The sequence below is a fragment of the Mustelus asterias genome, unplaced genomic scaffold (assembly GCF_964213995.1).
Source record: "Mustelus asterias unplaced genomic scaffold, sMusAst1.hap1.1 HAP1_SCAFFOLD_122, whole genome shotgun sequence".
In the NCBI taxonomy this organism is placed as follows: Eukaryota; Metazoa; Chordata; class Chondrichthyes; order Carcharhiniformes; family Triakidae; genus Mustelus; species Mustelus asterias.
The window spans coordinates 861,624-877,738 of NW_027590160.1; the positions used below are offsets into that span (position 1 = coordinate 861,624).

The window sequence follows — 16,115 nt, forward strand, 5'->3', positions numbered from 1 at the left end:
CATGCAATACCTGTGCCAGTTTGAACAGCAGTGAGAAAAATCATTCCCATTCCACTCTCCCGTCAATTACGCACAGCAATTCATATTGACATTGCCCTTGCTGTTTCCTCCTAAAATAATGAGTACTCTACCTTCAACTGCATTGAATTTCACGGCAGCTCACCACATTCAAAGAGCAATGTCAGCATCGACCTGTTATACACTTTATTGTGGTAAATCTACTGAACAGCATCAGCTGTTCACCCTCTATTTTCGTCATATTGGAAGCCAGTGTGAAAATGTGAACAATTTCTAACCTTAACAGACAGGAAGGAGAGTGTGACTGTGGATAATTGGCACTGTGCACATTGCTGTAATCATTATCTGGGAGAATCGGGCAGGCGGGAGTGCTGACGGGTCGGCGCTTTCAGGGTCGCAGACTGGCTTCGCTGTACTCAGACTTAATGTTTTTGATTTTGTTAAAAACTTGAAGTACTTCCTGTCGAAAGCAGCTCTGTCAGAATCAGTGGAGTGAGATTTGTAGTTTTGCTTGCGAGCTGGAAATGTCACAGGTGGAACTGGTCAAGAACAAACACAGCGAGTGAAGGACAGTGATAGGTTGTAAGGTTCTGCCGATAGAGATCGTGATACAAGGTAACGTCTGGGTGCTAATGGGCCAGGTTTAACCGTTTACACTGACAAAAATATCACGCATTTCTGGATAAAAATTCCCAGGCTAAGAAGAAAACTTCTCACCGAATGAACATTAGTTTTCATTCAGACACTGAGATCAACAAAGCGGGATGGAAAAAGATTCAGTTTGATTGGTGACGCTGCCGGAGGGATGGAGAGCTGGAGTTCACCCAGGAAAGCAGCAAAGGTTAAACACGATGGAGTCTAACGTGGGGCTGCAATCAAGGATTCTGAAATTACATCTGATATGCTGCGACTAAGCTAATCGTCCTACTGCTGTAGCGATGCTTGCACCCTTTCTTAACATACGTGAAGCCAAACGCTGTTTCCATCTGGTGTCTCAGCTTGTTCTGAATCCAAAGTTTACAATTAACCGATCAACAAAGTCCCCACCGTTACAATGCATTCCTCTCAGTCAGCAGTAACATCATTCCCATCTTCTATTTATTTGCTGCACCTCCTTCCAAACATTACAAACTCCTCTTACATCTTTCACTCTGACCTTTTCTCTTAAACATTTCATGACTAAACTTTTGAACTCATGTTGATAATTTTGTGACGGTAAAAAGCTGTTCATTTCCAAGGGGGAGTTAAAGCACATTGACGCACACAGAGAAACTCAGACACATACACGCACCCAGGGTGACAGAGGCCGAAGGAGAGACAACACACTGAAAACACAGCCTGGCTCCGTCTCTGTTCCATTTCTGACTGCAAGTTCCGTGATGCTTTTGTGAATGAACCGAAATGTGCAACCGCCCGAGTGTCTGGGTGGATTTGATTCAATTCGCTCTGTGGACAGAGAGTTAAAACCAGGAAAGCGGGAAATCCCAATGGATTCAAACTCCATCACGTTAACCAGCCAGCCACAATGACTGGAGCTCTGAGCTATAAAGCCAACCGCATGTCCATTTTAACAGTTACTCCACTGTAATCAGTGGAACGAGCATCGGAGCGAAGATTTTGTGGGTAATATTTGATTCATAGGAAATGTCTGAGATGGACAATACGAAGTTCAAAGATGTTAATGGAAAGCGGCAGAATTTGAAATGTGTCAGTTATTTTCAGTGATCACTGTGCGCCGTGTGTTTGCCGTGTGATTCTTCGTCAGAGCTTATTGCTGATGTTACATCTCTGACTTTTCCAACTCGAGTGCAAGTTCATCCAGCTGGAAGATTAATCTTGCTTCACCCTTCACAGATGCTGTGAGGTGTGTTTGCATTCAATGAAGAATTATAGAAAGTTATTCACAGCATTTGGCTTCACGTAAATTCAGAAAGGGTGCAAGCATCGCTGCAGCAGGAGGACGGTTAGCTTAGTCGGACCATATCAGATGTAATTTCAGAATCCTTGATTGCAGCCCCACGTTAGGCTCCATCGTGTTTAACCTTTCCTGCTTTCCAGCTCTCCATCCCTCCGGCAGCGTCACCATTCAAACTGAATCTTTTTCCATCCCGCTTTGTTGATCTCAGTGTCTGAATGAAAACTCATGTTCATTCGGTGAGAAGTTTTCTTCTTCGCCTGGGAATTTTTATCCAGAAATGCGTGATATTTGTGTCAGTGTAAACGGTTAAATCTGGCCCATTAGCACCCAGACGTTACCTTGTATCACGATCTCTATCGGCAGAACCTTACAATCTATCACTGTCCTTCACTCTCTGTGTTTGTTCTTGACCAGTTCCACCTGTGACATTTCCAGCTCGCAAGCAAAACTACAAATCTCACTCCACTGATTCTGACAGAGCTGCTTTCGATCAGGAAGTACTTCAAGTTTTTAACAAAATCAAAAACATTAAATCTTAGTACATCGAAGCCAGTCTGGGACCCTGAAAGCGCCGACCCCTCACCACTCGATGACCAGGATCCCGCCTGCCCGATTCTCCCAGATACTGATTACAGCAATGTGCACAGTGCCAATTATCCAGAGTCACACTCTCCTTCCTGTCTGTTAAGGTTAGAAATTGTTCACATTTTCACACTGGCTTCCAATGCGACGAAAATAGAGGGTTGAACAGCTGATGCTGTTCAGTAGATTTACCACAATAAAGTTTATAACAGGTCGATGGTGACATTGCTCTTTGAATGTGGTGAAATTCAATGCAGTTGAAGGTATCGTACTCATTATTTTAGGAGGAAACAGCAAGAGCAATGTAAATATGAATTGTTGTGGGTAATTGACGGAATTGTGGAATGGGAATGATTTTTCTCACTGCTGTTCAAACTGGCACAGGTATTGCATGATTATTTGCAGGCGTTATTGCGTGTTGGGTTCCGTGGTGTAACGGTGAGCACTCTGGACTTTGAATCCAGCGATCGGAGTTCAAATCTCGGCGGAACCTTGCTTTAATTAGTCAATGCTGAGGGTTGATTTGCCGAAGGGCGTTTCGTTCAATTTTTTTCACAAAGTACGAATCGAGAGGGCAATTTGTCAGCCAGTTCAACTGCTATTACAATGCGCATTGCTGAGCCTCTGGCGCCAGATGCCTGCCGCATCAATGTCTTTTCATATTTTCTCTTTAATTCCTCTGTTGAAAGAAAGGAGCAGCTGGTGCCGCACAGCAACAGCCAATCGAATGGAGTCCAGCAATTATTGAGCAAGTGTGTGTGTGTGTGTGTGTGTGCGCGCGCGCGCGCGCGCATGCGCGTGAGAGAGAGAGCGAGTGTAGGTGCGTGTGTGTGTTTTGGGAGAAATGTTTGGTGTCTTCGGTCACAGTGCTGTCGATTCCATGGTGTAACGGATCTGGCCTCTCGCTTCCGAACTCTTTAAATTGGGACAGATGAGTGAGTGAATGACACGACACATGAAGATGGACCCCCCTGTCTACAGTGGCTTCCCTGCCTCTCAGCGCATTGTATTCCTGAGCTATCATCCTCTGGGGCTGATGCAATGACACCAGGAGAGTGATTCGCTTCAGCGTCTGCAATTTGATTGCCGTGGAATTTGCTGAGATTTCGTCAGTGCTTAGATTTCCACTTTCTGACAATTTAAAATAAAATGCCCTTCTGCAAACCCATCATAGCCTTTAGCAAAAAAATGCAAGGCTCCGCCACGATACGTACTCGGATTGTTGGACTCAGATTCCAGAGCGCTCACCAGAACGCGCCCATCGCCGGCAAATGATCTCTCGAAGAATTTGATCTCTTTCATTCGATGTGACCCAGCAACAGCAAGTGTGATAACAATGTATCGTTATCGGCCACCGTTGATATCAGAACAGCTCAGAAGACAGAGTGCACCAAATCTCAAATCATTTCATCGCAAGACCTATCGGGAGATATCTCCAGAAATATTCATGTTTCGCAGGTCATTTGCAGCTACTTGATATTCCTTGTGTTCCGTGGTGTAATGGTAAGCTCTCTGGACTTTGAATCCAGCGTTCTGAGTTCAGATATCTCTGGAGCCTTGCTGTCCTTTACCAATGCTGATAGTTGATTTTCTCAAGGACATTTCCTTTACATTTTTCACCAAGTACGAATCAAGAGGACAATTTGTCAATGCACATTGCTGAGACTCTGGCGCCAGATGCTTGCAGCATCAGTGTTTTTCTTTTATCATCTTTCGCTACTCTTCGACGTTCCGTCGAATCAAAGGAGCAGTTGGTGTCAAACAAAAACCCGACTGGAGCCTGGCAATAATTGAGCAAGAGTGTGTATGTGTGAGAATTGGGTGAAAGGTCTCCCGCAATAAAACAGCGACCAGTTGGTTCCATGGTGTAACGGTGAGCACTCTGGATTTTGAATCCAGCAATCCGAGCTCGAATCTCGATGGAACCAGTATTCTCAACGCCCGAACTCTTGCTTAACTTGGGGCAGATGACTCAGCGAATGATATCAGTAGGATAACTGTGGTTAGCACTGCTGCCTCCCAGTACCAGGGCCCGTGTTCAGTTCTGTCTTCGGGTGACTGTGTGCAGTTTGCACATTGTCCCCGTGGCTGCGGGTACGGAAGAAAACCGAACACATGTCGCATCAGCCAAAAATGTGCGGATTAGGTTGATTGGTCATGTTACGTTACCCTTAGAGTCAGGGGATTAACAGGGTAAATATGTGGGATTACAGGGATGGAGCCTGGGTGCGATTGCTGCTGGTGCCGGCTAGATGGGCCGAATGGCTTCCTTCTGCACTATAAGGGTTCTATGATTCTGCCTCCGAGCTCTTTATACTCTTGAGCAATCGTCCCCTGGGGATGCAGCGGTTATGCTGGGAAATCATTTTCTGCATCGACTGCAGTGTGATTGCGGTGGAATTTGCTGAAATTTCTTCAGAGTTTAAAATTCCACTTTCTGACAATTTTAAATAAAATACCCTTCAGCAAACCAATCATCGGCTTCAATAAAGAAAAACAAGGCTCCACCGAGATCTGAATTCAGAGGACAGAATGCTTACAATTATACCACACAATCGGGAACACGGGAGCTACCTGCAAATCGTCACCAAACACATTTTGTTCTGTGGTGAAATTGTGGGCACTCTGCACTCTGAATCCACCGATCTGGAGCTGGGGGGAGGGGGGGGTGGGGAGGGGGGGTGGGATGCGGTGGGGGGGTGAGGAGGGTGGGGGGTGTGGGGGTTGGGGGCGGGTGGGGGAGTGGGGGGGTGAGGGGGGTGGGGGGGTTGGGGGCGGGTGGGGGAGTGGGGGGGTGAGGGGGGTTGGGGGCGGGTGGGGGAGTGGGGGGGTGAGGGGGGTTGGGGGCGGGTGGGGGTGTGGGGGTTGGGGGTGGGTAGGGGAGTGAGGGGGAGGGGGGTGGGGGCGTGGCGGGGTAGGGGGTGGGGGGGTAGGGGTGGGGGGTGGGGGGTGGGAGGTGGGGGGGTGGGGGCAGGTGGGGGGTGATTGTTGTCTGTGCAGTTTCGATGGGCCGAATGGCTTCCTTCTGAATTGGAGGGATTTTATGATCCGAGTTCTTTGCAATCTATGAGCAATCGTCCTCTGGGGCTGAAACAATGAAACCAGGAGAATCATTCGCTGCATCGTCTGCAATGTGATTGCACTGGAATTTGCTGAAATTTCCTCAGAGTCAAAAATTAACTTCCTGAGAATTTCAAAGAAAATGTCCTTCAGCAAACCAGTCACCGGCTTTAGCAAACAGAAGGCACGTTTCACCGAGATCTGAACTCGTATTACTAGGTTCAGAGTCCAGAGTGCTCACCATCACACCACAGAACCAGGAACAGAGCCGCCAGATGCAAATACTCACTCAAAGCATGTGACTTTTTCCATTCAATGTGACAGCAGCAACTAGTGAGCCAAATGCTTTGAGTGACCATGAGCAGCCGACTGCTATGTTGTCGGCTTTTTGGTCTAATGGTGATCATTCTGGATCCAGCGAACCGGGTTTGAGTTTAGTTGGATCCTTGCTCTTCTTTCCGATTGCTGAGAATTGATTTGTTGAACGACCTTTTGTTTAAATTTCTTATGAAGTAGGAATCTGGAGGACAGTTTGTCAGCCTGTTCAACATTGCACGTTGTTGAACCTCTGGCGTCAGATGTCTGAAACATCAATGTTTTTTTTCCATCTTTCGCGACTCTTTAACTCTTTTGAAAGAAAAGTTCAGTCGGTGTCACACAACAGCAACTATTCGACTGGAGACTGGCAATTATTGAGCAAGTGTGTATGTGTGCCCGTGTTTTAGGAGGAAGGCCTATGTGCTTTGGGAGAAAGGCTAGAGGTCTTAGGTTAGAGTGTTGTCGGTTCCATGGTGTAACTCTGAGCAGTCTGGAGTCGCGCCGTCCCACTTCTTCTTTAAATTGGGACAGATGAGAGTGAATGGCAGCCGTAAGTTGACCCCCTGCAAAATATTAGTTACATCTTCTAAAATGATCAATCCTCATTTTGTTTCATTTCATGTCAAACAGGGTGACATATCCTTGTGTCTTATTATTTAAAAACTCAACCCTTTAACTATTTCAACAGGTAAGGCTCAGTCAAAGAAAACTGATCCGCATTGAACCAGAAAAAAACATATACTGCAGTTGCTGCAAACCGTTCCTCAGAACAGAAAATGTTGAAAACACTCCGCAGGTCAACCAGCTTCTATGGAGATGGAAACAGAGTGAAAGTTTCGGATCGCTGACCTTTAATCCATACTGGAAGAAATTAGAGATTAAATGGGTTACGAGCAAATACAGAGTCATGGAAAATAGAGGGCGAAAGGAGAAAGGCTTGTGATAGGACGTCAGGCTGGAGTGATTAAATGACAATGGGGAAAATTATTACTCCACTGAAACAATCTCCCCGAAATGGGTTCAAATTTCGCGCAAAATTAGAAGAAAGCTTCTCGCTGAATAAGCACTAAACTCTTCGCCTTCCGTGGAAGCAGAGATCGGTTTAACTCAAAAACAAGTAGTTGTGGGATTAACCACGCGGAATGGAGAAAGACGCAGTTTGAGCGGCGACACTGCCGGAGAAATGGAGAGCTGGAGTTCACTCAGGAAAGGGGTAAAGTTTAAAAACAACAGTGCCCAATCTGCGGCTCAAAGAGTAAGAGTCGCATGTTCTGGCGACTGAGCTAGCAAGACACATAGGAGACGGCACTCAATATCCGAACGTGCGTGGAGACAAACATGGCGTTTCCATCTGGTGTCTCAGCTTGTTTTGATTACAATGTTTACACTTCATCAACCTGCAGAATCCCTGATGTTAGAATGCATTCCTCTCAATCATCAATAACTTCATTCACATCTTCCACTTCTTAACTGCATTTCCTTGCAAACATTGCAAGCTCCTCTTACACCTTTCACCTTAATATTTTTGATTTAAATACTCAAACCAGTTGGGGAAACAGCGTGTCTGTAGGTCCGAAGTCAAATTGTCTCCCCATTTTCAGAATTCTCAATCTGATCACCTCTCATTTTGCTAATCAACAAAGAAGACAGGCTCATCCCACCGAATCTCTCTTCCCAGGCCAACAGCCACATCACAAGAATCAATGCAGTGAACCTCGGTTAAACATAGACAGCGAGAGAATAGAGGGAGCAAAGAGCAAATGAGAGAACAGTAATCGATTCATAGACCGAGAGACTGACTGAGTGAAAGAGTCTGAGATACGTACACAGCGACAAAAAACGAATTAGAGAGGGATTGAGACCCACACCCCAATATACACACAATCGCTGTCTGAACCCACAAGCATGGAATCCACTGAAGTGGTGAATAAGGATTAAATGAATGTCCATAAACAAAGTCAACATTTGAAAATGTTTTGATTCTATGTGAGTGTATTGTGCTGACAGAAGCTTGCAGTGTGTGCTCAGTTTCTCAAATCAGACCCCATGTAAGCCAATACCGCCATTTGCACAGGAAATAGGACAACGAAATCCATGACTTGCCAAATACGAAACAGTAGCTAAATGAGGGCTTGTCCAGGAACCTCTCATAACGTTGCAGATGTTGGAGAGAGTTACAGAACAAAGAGATCTAGGGGTACATGCTCATCGCTCCTCGAAAGTGGAGTCACACTGGACAGAGTGGTGAAGAAGGCATTCAGCATGTTTGGTTTCATTGGTCAGAACATTGAATACAGGAGTTGGGACGTCTTGTCGAAGCTGGTAAGCCCACACTTGGAATACTGTGTGCAATTCTGGTCACCCTATTATAGAAAGGATATTATTAAACTAGAAAGAGTGCAGAAACCATTTACGAGGATGCTACCAGGACTTGATGGATTGAGTTATAAGGAGATACTGAATAGACTGGGACTTTTTGCTCTGGAGCGTAGGAGGTTAAGGGATGACCTTATAGAAGTCTATAAGTTAATGAGGGGCATAGACAAGGTAGATAGTCAATATCTTTTCCCAAAGGTAGGGGAGTCTAAAACTAGAGGGCATAGGTTTAAGGTGAGAGGGGAGATATACAAAAGTGTCCAGACCGGCAACTTTTTCACACAGAGGGAGGTGAGTGTCTGGAACAGGCTGCCAGAGGTAGTAGTAGAGGCTGGTACAATTTTATGTTTTAAAAAACATTTAGAGAGTTACATTGGTACGATGGGTATAGAAGGATATGGGCCAAATGCGGGCAACTGGGATTAGTTTAGGGGTTGAAAAAAGAAGACAGCATGGACAAGTTGGGCCGAAGGGCTTGTTTCCATGCTGTAAACCTCTATGACTCTATGACTCGATGTTAACACCGAAAGCGAGAATTATGCCCCGAGACCAACAAACCATCTGTAGGGATGTACGTCAGCTTTGCCATCCAAAGCGGATTAGACATTGGCAATAAAAGGTAATGTTGGAAAAACTCAGGAAGTCAGACAGCTTGTGTGCATAGGGAAACAGAAATCTACTTTCACCTCCCTGACCTTTCATTAGCACTGGGAATGGTTAGAAAAATGGCAAGTTTAAAACAAGTGAAATCCAGCAGGGAGGAAACTTAACAACATCTGGCAGGGTGGAAGTCAGGAGAAAATAAATGGGGGAAACATAGAATAACAGAATGATTACACCACAGAATGAGGCGATTACAAAGTTATTTACAGGACTCACATGTGTTGTCGGTGAAGGGGAACCAAAAGGATGTACTGTACATAGATTAAAACAGAACCACAGCGATGAGGTTGGGGGCTTTGAAAATTGAAAGTTTTAGTTTGAAACATAGGAATTTAGGAATTGGGATCAAATGTAGGCAAATTCAGCCCTTTGATCCTGCTCCGCCATTCGATCAGATTATGGTTGATCTCTCCCTTGTCTGAAATCCACCTCCCCATCTGTGCTCCTTTCATGCGTTTTTTTTGTCAGAAATATATCTATCCCTTATTGAAACCATTCAACGAATCAGACTCCACAGCACTATGTGACAGCGAGTTCCACCAATTCACCACTGCGAGAGGTAGTTTCCCCTCATCTCAGTTTTAAATCGACCGCCAGTCAAACTATACATGTGACCTCTTGTTCTGGATTGCCCATAAGAAGAAATTTTTGGTCTTCGTTAAACCTATCAATCCATTTAGAATTTTATATACCTCGATCAGAGCCCCTCTCATCCTTCGAAACGTCAGCATCTTGTGGAACTATTGCACCTCACTGTCAACCCTGTGGCACAGCGAACTTAATCAATGTTGTCTTTGGCTGAAGGAGGCAATTATGTTCCATCAAAACAGAACATTTTGAAGTAGAAACTTGTCTCGGGTGAAAAAGATCTGAGATGAAAACAACAAGCAAGGGGACATTGGGTGAGTCAGTTTGGAAATCTCGGTTCACTGGTTACACTGAGAGTCCAATGGTTTGTGTTCAATACTCCCCCAGTTTTAATTTCCGCTTAGGAAGAGAAGATTCATTGCTCCCAGCAAACGATTAAAAATAACCCGATTTATTCTCTGATCGAAAGCAGATCTGCTGGAATCAGCCGAGTGAGGACTGCAACTTTATATCAGAGCTGGAAATTTCACTTGCGCAACAGTTGAGGAACAAACACAAAAAGAGAAGCACAGTGATAGGCTTCAAAGTACTGATAATTGAGATGTTGTTGAAAGATGAAATCTGACTGGTGATGAGTCAAATATTACCGTTAACATTGATGCTGAATTATGAAATTTCTCTCTCACGCTGCAATGAAAAAAAAGGAAACATTCTTGTCCAGTTTCGAACCTTCGGAAGCAAAAGTGGTAATTGCGCTGGAGTGCCTATTGTATGTTCTCATTGGCTGAACAGATCCTCATTGTTCCACTGGAGCAAGCTGAGAGGGGGTGATTGGAGGCAGCAGTGCTGGTGAGAGATTAATTGAATTGTTTATTTATTTAATTAGTCAGCTAGTGTGTGTGTTTTTTTGGCCTTTACTTTTGCAGTAGAATTTTCAGTTTAAAGTGAAAACTGGAAGTGGGCTGCTAAGGAGTCTGGGAAGGGTTTTTTAAGCGCGTGAAGTATAAAAGGTAGGCTGCAGTATACAGCGGGGAGCGTCGGGAGCGGGCTGTGGAGTGAGTGGGAAGCAGAGTGTGAGCTATACGGCTTTGGCTCACAGGGCTTAGGCAGTAAGGGCGAGCAGAGGTGAGTTTAAATGCATTTCTGCACTTTCTACATGGTACTGACAAGGTATCTAGAGGGGATGGGTGTGCAGGCAGTGCTATGTTCCTCTTGCACTATGTTTGAGGTGAGGGACGACGACAGTGTCCCTGCTGATTACACCTGTGGGAAGTGCACCCATCTGCAGCTCCTCCAAAACCGTGTTAGGGAACTGGAGCTGGAGTTGGGTGAACTTAGGATCATTAGGGACGCAGAGGTGGCCATAGACAGAGGTTTAGGAATACAGTTACTCCGAGGAATGAAAACAGATGGGTGACGGTGAGAGGGGCTGGGAGGAAGCAGTCCGTGCAGGGATCCCCGGTGGTCGTTCCCCTTAGCAACAAGTATTCCGCTTTGGATACGGTTGAGGGGGATGACATACCAGTGGTGAGCCGCAGTGAGAGGATCTCCAGCACTGTGTCCGTCTCTGTGGCTCGGGAGGGTAAGGGGCAGAGCGGGAGGGCAATAGTTATTGGGGACTCGTTAGTTAGAGGGTAGATAGGAGGTTCTGTGGTGGCAAAAGAGACTCACGGATGGTATGTTGCCTACCAGATGCCAAGGTCCGTGACGTCTCAGACCGTGTTTTCCGGATTCTGAAGGGAGAGGGGAAACAGTCACAAGTCGTGGTACACATTCGTACCAATGACATAGGTAAGCGAAGGGACGGGGATTTAAAGCAGGAATTTCTGGAGCTGGGCTGGAAGCTGAGAGCCAAGACAAAACATGTGGTCATCTCTGGTACGTTGCCGGTGCCATGTGATAACGAGTTGAGGAACAGGGAGAGACTGCAGTTAAACATGTGGTTACAGGGATGGTGTAGGAAGGAGGGTTTCAGCTACGTGGATAATTGGAACACATTCTGGGGAAGGTGGGACCTGTACAAACAGGACGGGGTGCACCTGAACCAGAGGGGCACCAATATCCTGGGAGGGAAATTTGTTACGGCTCTTCAGGGGGGTTTAAACAAATTTGTCAGGGGAGTGGGAAAAGGAGTTGTAGTCCAGAAGTCAGTGAGGGTGGTGAGGTATTGGGGAAGGTATCAGGGTCAAGGGTGGGTACCGGTAGACAGGAAGGTGGGTTGAAGTGCGTCTACTTCAATGCAAGGAGCATCCGGAACAAGGTAGATGAACTTGGGGCATGGATTAGTACTTGGGACTACGATGTTGTGGCCATTACGGAGACGTGGGTAGACCAAGGACAGGAATGGTTGTTGGACGTTCCGGGGTATAGATGTTTCACTAAGTGGAGGGAAGCTGGTAAAAGAGGTGGAGGAGTGGCATTGTTAATCAAGGATAGTTTAACGGCTGCGGAAAGGCACTTCGAGGGGGATCTGCACACTGAGGTAATATGGGCTGAGGTTAGAAATAGGAAAGGAGCGGTCACGTTGTTAGGAGTTTACTATAGGCCCCCAAATAGTGATAGAGATGTGGAGGAGGGGATTTCTAAGCAGATTATGGATATGTGTGGGGGTCACAGGGTAGTTGTCATGGGGGACTTGAACTTTCCAAATATTGTTTGGAGCGTTTGTATGTCAAATAGTTCGGATGGGGCAGTTTTTGTGCAGTGCGTGCAGGAGGGTTTCCTGACACAATATGTGGATAGGCCGCCAAGAGGTGAGGCCACATTGGATTTGGTACTGGGAAATGAACCGGGCCAAGTGTTAGATTTGGTTGTGGGAGAGCACTTTGGAGAGAGTGACCACAATTCGGTGTCTTTTGTTATTGCAATGGAGAGGGATAGGGCCGTACGACAGGGCAAGGTTTACAATTGTGGGAGAGGTAATTATGATGCGATTAGGCAAGAATTAGGGGGCATAAGTTGGGAACAGAAACTGTCAGAGAAAGGAACTAATGAGAAGTGGAACTTTTTCAAGGAACAAATACTGGATGTCCTTGATAGGTATGTCCCTGTTAGGCAGGGAGGAAATGGCCGAGTGAGAGAACCATGGTTCACGAAAGAGGTGGAATGTCTTGTGAAAAGGAAGAGGGAAGCTTATGTAGGGATGAGGAAACAAGGTTCAGATGGCTCGATTGAGGGTTACAAGTTAGCAAGGAATGAGCTGAAAAAGGGGCTTCGGAGAGCTAGGAGGGGACACGAGAAGTCCTTGGCGGGTCGGATCAAGGAAAACCCCAAGGCTTTTTACTCTTATGTGAGGAATAAAAGAATGACCAGGGTGAGGTTAGGGCCGGTCAAGGACAGTAGTGGGAACTTGTGTATGGAGTCAGCAGAGATAGGCGAGGTGATGAATGAATACTTTTCTTCAGTGTTCACCAAGGAGAGGGGCCATGTTTTTGAGGAACAGAAGGTGTTACAGGCTAATAGGCTGGAGGAAATAGATGTTCGGAGGGAGGATGTCCTGGCAGTTTTGAATAAACTGAAGGTCGATAAGTCCCCTGGGCCTGATGAAATGTATCCTAGGATTCTTTGGGAGGCAACGGAAGAGATTGCAGAGCCTTTGGCTTTGAGCTTTGGGTCCTCGCTGTCCACGGGGATGGTGCCAGAGGATTGGAGAATGGTGAATGTTGTTCCTCTGTTTAAGAAAGGGAATAGAAATGACCCTGGTAATTATAGACCGGTTAGTCTTACTTCGGTGGTTGGTAAATTGATGGAAAAGGTCCTTAGAGATGGGATTTACGACCATTTAGAAAGATGCGGATTAATCCGCAATAGTCAGCACGGATTCGTGAAGGGCAAGTCGTGCCTCACAAATTTGATAGAATTTTTTGAGGAGGTAACTAAGTGTGTTGATGAAGGTAGGGCAGTTAATGTCATATACATGGATTTTAGTAAGGCGTTTGATAAGGTCCCCCATGGTCGGCTTATGATGAAAGTGAGGAGGTGTGGGATAGAGGGAAAGTTGGCCGATTGGATAGGTAACTGGCTGTCTGATCGAAGACAGAGGGTGGTGGTCGATGGAAAATTTTCGGATTGGAGGCAGGTTGCTAGCGGAGTGCCGCAGGGATCAGTGCTTGGTCCTCTGCTCTTTGTGATATTTATTAATGACTTAGAAGAGGGGGCTGAAGGGTGGATCAGTAAATTTGCTGATGACACCAAGATTGGTGGAGTAGTGGATGAGGTGGAGGGCTGTTGGAGGCTGCAAAGAGACATAGATAGGATGCAAAGTTGGGCTGAAAGATGGCAAATGGAGTTTAACCCTGATAAATGTGGGGTGATTCATTTTGGTAGGACTAATTTAAATGTGGATTACAGGGTCAAAGGTAGGGTTCTGAAGACTGTGGTGGAACAGAGAGATCTTGGGGTTCATATCCACAGATCTCTAAAGGTTGCCACTCAAGTGGATAGAGCTGTGAAGAAGGCCTATAGTGTACTAGCTTTTATAAACAGGGGGTTGGAGTTTAAGAGCCGTGGGGTTATGCTGCAACTGTACAGGACTTTGGTGAGACCACATTTGGAATATTGTGTGCAGTTCTGGTCACCTCACTATAAGAAGGATGTGGAAGCGCTGGGAAGAGTGCAGAGGAGATTTACCAGGATGCTGCCTGGTTTGGAGGGTAGGTCTTATGAGGAAAGGTTGAGGGAGCTAGGGCTGTTCTCTCTGGAGCGGACGAGGCTGAGGGGAGACTTAATAGAGCTTTATGAAATGATGAAGGGGATAGATAGAGTGAAAGTTCAAAGACTATTTCCTCGGGTGGATGGAGCTATTACAAGGGGGCATAACTATAGGGTTCGTGGTGGGAGATACAGGAGGGTTATCAGAGGTAGGTTCTTTACGCAGAGAGTGGTTGGGGTGTGGAATGGACTGCCTGCAGTGATAGTGGAGTCAGACACTTTAGGAACATTTAAGCGGTTATTGGATAGGCACATGGAGCACACCAGGATGATAGGGAGTGGGATAGCTTGATCTTGGTTTCAGATAAAGCTCGGCACAACATCGTGGGCCGAAGGGCCTGTTCTGTGCTGTACTGTTCTATGTTCTATGTTCTATCACTGGTGTTGAACCAGAAGGTGCCATTTGGCAGGAGAAAGCTGTTTGTGGTGAAAGTGGTCTGGCGTTAAAATTAAAGTAACAAAACCAGCGTGGATAAAGTAAATTCTTAAATACGCTGTAAGATGTTGGTCTGGTGGTTAGAGTTTGACTCTTTCGCTGTTGTTTAGATTACAGGTCTGGAAATGAAGATTTATTTCTCTCATCCAAGCCGTGAAAACAAATCTCAGTTATGCCTGGTTGAACATATAAAACATAATCTCGCCTCGTGTCCTGAAGTGAAGACTCTGAGCAAATTCAACAGGAGGTTTTCTTGTCATTTCTGGCACGAGATTGGGAAAAGACGAGCTGAAGGAAAGTTTAAATGATGCGACCCTTCACTGCAGCTCATTAGTTTTCTGACGTGAGATGATTCCTGTTTGTTACATAGTTCAGGATTGCCTGATTCAGTGAAGGAGCCTCTTGATGGCCTTTCCAAGCTCCAGTGGTTCTCATGAATGTCAGTAACATTATTAGTAAATAACATGATTGCGATTGGTTGGACCGTGGTAGCGTGGCCGAGCGGTCCAAGGCGCTGGATTAAGGTTGCAGTCTCTGTGGAGGCGTGGGTTCGAATCCCACCGCTGCCAAAATTGATTTTTGTTTTGGTCCTTGCAGCTGAACTGTAACAGCTCAGGTTGAATGCAGGTGTGCGTGCGGGGGCCTTTTTGGCAGGAGCGACGAGGAGAGACAGGACCACTGTAATCAGTTATTGGGGTAAAGGAGCTTGCGTGGAAGGAGTCCTCCAAAAGAGAACACACACGGGAACGCAGGTTGAATGGCTGACTCTCCAACACGGCATTGCAAACATTGAGACGGTATTCCCGGCCCAGGGGGTGGACCGAGATTATCCTAACTGAAGTTCAAATTCGGTCATTTACGCTTCCCATCATTCCTCACTGTGACTAGGTCTTTGGTGAAAGTTATTTGAAATGAAACAATGAGCACTGTTGTAGGTAAGAAACCCCTGACACTGTTAGTGGATCAAAATGCAGGTTTATTTTCACAATTGTGGGAGACGTGAGGTTCGTAACATTGGACCTCCAAACGTCTCATCAAATATGAGTTAAGAACAGAGTTTTATACCTCTCGGTCCCGCCCCTTATTATAAATTTTTACTGTCTTTAATTCATGGTCAGATTCCCGCTTTATGAGCAATCTCCAAGGCCGCAATCGTTTGTCATTGCATCGAAACAATATCACAGGTTTTGCACAAACAATTTAATCTGATATAGTGAATTCTAAACAAAACAATGAATTATCCAGCACTTCTCATACAAGCTCTAAATATCACAGAGGTCACTTTGACACTTTGAGTTTTGAAGTTTATGAACCCATTCCCGACTTCACTCCCCCCTTTTTGGTCGGGTGCCAGGTGGTCTACAGATGGCCCCTATGACCAACTCAGAACCAAATGTTACCAGCATATGGGCCCCGCTCTTCCTTTTTTGGGAGATCTGTCCCCTC

At 45.8% G+C, this 16,115-nt stretch overlaps 2 non-coding genes across 2 annotated transcripts; both read left to right on the forward strand.

The window, feature by feature from the left end:
- Positions 1-2,939: 2,939 nt before the first annotated feature.
- Positions 2,940-3,011, forward strand: trnaq-uug (transfer RNA glutamine (anticodon UUG)). The gene has a single exon. It is a non-coding gene; the product is annotated as a tRNA-Gln (tRNA).
- A 12,145-nt stretch (positions 3,012-15,156) lies between these two features.
- On the forward strand, positions 15,157-15,238 carry trnal-aag (transfer RNA leucine (anticodon AAG)). Its single transcript has one exon. It is a non-coding gene; the product is annotated as a tRNA-Leu (tRNA).
- The last annotated feature ends 877 nt before the right edge of the window (positions 15,239-16,115 follow it).